Raw genomic sequence first — 2,500 nt, 5'->3', positions numbered from 1 at the left:
AGGAGCAGCTGCGTTTCCTGGGTTAAGGGGTGGAGTGTGAGACCCGGGCTGGTGCTTCCCAGGGAGGGCCAGAGTGTGTGCGTAGGCCGGGCCAGCGTGTCTGTAGGCTGGGTAGAGGGGAGGAGTGTGCAGCCTGGCTCTGTGGAGGCTGTGTGCGTGTGTGTCTGATCATGCCCAGGAGCAGCTGCGTTTCCTGGGTTAAGGGGTGGAGTGTGAGACCCGGGCTGGTGCTTCCCAGGGAGGGCCAGAGTGTGTGCGTAGGCCGGGCCAGCGTGTCTGTAGGCTGGGTAGAGGGGAGGAGTGTGCAGCCTGGCTCTGTGGAGGCTGTGTGTGTGTGTCTGATCATGCCCAGGAGCAGCTGCGTTTCCTGGGTTAAGGGGTGGAGTGTGAGACCCGGGCTGGTGCTTCCCAGGGAGGGCCAGAGTGTGTGCGTAGGCCGGGCCAGCGTGTCTGTAGGCTGGGTAGAGGGGAGGAGTGTGCAGCCTGGCTCTGTGGAGGCTGTGTGCGTGTGTCTGATCATGCCCAGGAGCAGCTGCATTGCCTGGGTTCGAGAGAGAGAGAGAGAGAGAGAGAGAGAGAGAGAGAGAGAGAGAGAGAGAGAGAGATGTTTTTATTTTATTTCCACCCCCCAACTCTCCCGGGATTACGCACGGAGCTCGTTGGAGTGGAGAGCAGTCCTCGCCGGCTACTTCCCCGCGCGAGATCGCGCGCCGAGTACGGAGCTACGTGGAGCGGGAGCCCAGCCGAATCGATGACCGTGGAGGGGAGACCCAGGCGGTTGAGTTTGGCCGGTGAAAGAGTTCGGAGCACGGAGCTACGTGCGTGCGGCGGTGATTTCGGCGCGTTCGGAGCGCCGTGGAGAGCAGTGCTCGCCGGCTACTTTCCCGCGCCGAGTACGGAGCTACGTGGAGCGGGAGCCCAGCCGAATCGATGACCGTGGAGAGGAGACCCAGGCGGGTGAGTTTGGCCGGTGAAAGAGTTCGGAGCACGGAGCTACGTGCGTGCGGCGGTGATTTCGGCGCGTTCGGAGCGCCGTGGAGAGCAGTGCTCGCCGGCTACTTTCCCGCGCCGAGTACGGAGCTACGTGGAGCGGGAGCCCAGCCGAATCGATGACCGTGGAGAGGAGACCCAGGCGGGTGAGTTTGGCCGGTGAAAGAGTTCGGAGCACGGAGCTACGTGCGTGCGGCGGTGATTTCGGCGCGTTCGGAGCGCCGTGGAGAGCAGTGCTCGCCGGCTACTTTTCCGCGCGAGATCGCGCGCCGAGTACGGAGCTACGTGGAGCGGGACCCCAGCCGAATCGATGACCGTGGAGGGGAGAACCAGGCGGGTGAGTTTGGCCGGTGAAAGCGGTCGGAGCACGGAGCTACGTGCGTGCGGCGGTGATTTCGGCGCGTTCGGAGCGCCGTGGAGAGCAGTGCTCGCCGGCTACTTTCCCGCGCCGAGTACGGAGCTACGTGGAGCGGGAGCCCAGCCGAATCGATGACCGTGGAGGGGAGAACCAGGCGGGTGAGTTTGGCCGGTGAAAGCGGTCGGAGCACGGAGCTACGTGCGTGCGGCGGTGATTTCGGCGCGTTCGGAGCGCCGCGGAGAGCAGTGCTCGCCGGCTACTTTCCCGCGCCGAGTACGGAGCTACGTGGAGCGGGACCCCAGCCGAATCGATGACCGTGGAGGGGAGAACCAGGCGGGTGAGTTTGGCCGGTGAAAGCGGTCGGAGCACGGAGCTACGTGCGTGCGGCGGTGATTTCGGCGCGTTCGGAGCGCCGCGGAGAGCAGTGCTCGCCGGCTACTTTCCCGCGCCGAGTACGGAGCTACGTGGAGCGGGACCCCAGCCGAATCGATGACCGTGGAGGGGAGAACCAGGCGGGTGAGTTTGGCCGGTGAAAGCGGTCGGAGCACGGAGCTACGTGCGTGCGGCGGTGATTTCGGCGCGTTCGGAGCGCCGCGGAGAGCAGTGCTCGCCGGGTACCTTTCCGCCCGAGATCGCGCATCGAGTACGGAGCTATGCTCGAAGCGAGCTACATTACCCTGGGCACGAAGCGAGTTACATTACCCTGGGCACGAAGCGGCGGTTGAAAAAAACGACAGAGTCCTTTTTCCCCCCCATGAAGTGGGGGACGTTCCTCCACTTTCCCCGCATTATGGGCGCCAAGTGCTAAAAAACGACAGAGTCCTTCCCCCCCCCCCCCCCCCCCCCATGAAGTGGGGGACGTTCCTCCACTTTCCCCGCATTATGGGCGCCAGGTGCTAAAAAACGACAGAGTCCTTTTTCCCCCCCATGAAGTGGGGGACGTTCCTCCACTTTCCCCGCATTATGGGCGCCAGGTGCTAAAAAACGACAGAGTCCTTTTTCCCCCCCATGAAGTGGGGGACGTTCCTCCACTTTCCCCGCATTATGGGCGCCAGGTGCTAAAAAACGACAGAGTCCTTTTTCCCCCCCATGAAGTGGGGGACGTTCCTCCACTTTCCCCGCATTATGGGCGCCAGGTGCTAAAAAACGACA

The sequence above is a fragment of the Embiotoca jacksoni genome, unplaced genomic scaffold, assembly GCF_022577435.1.
Source record: "Embiotoca jacksoni isolate LCO1_2020_lvr unplaced genomic scaffold, fEmbJac1.0.p SCAF_128, whole genome shotgun sequence".
Taxonomy (NCBI): domain Eukaryota; kingdom Metazoa; phylum Chordata; class Actinopteri; family Embiotocidae; genus Embiotoca; species Embiotoca jacksoni.
This window is presented reverse-complemented; position numbering follows the sequence as displayed.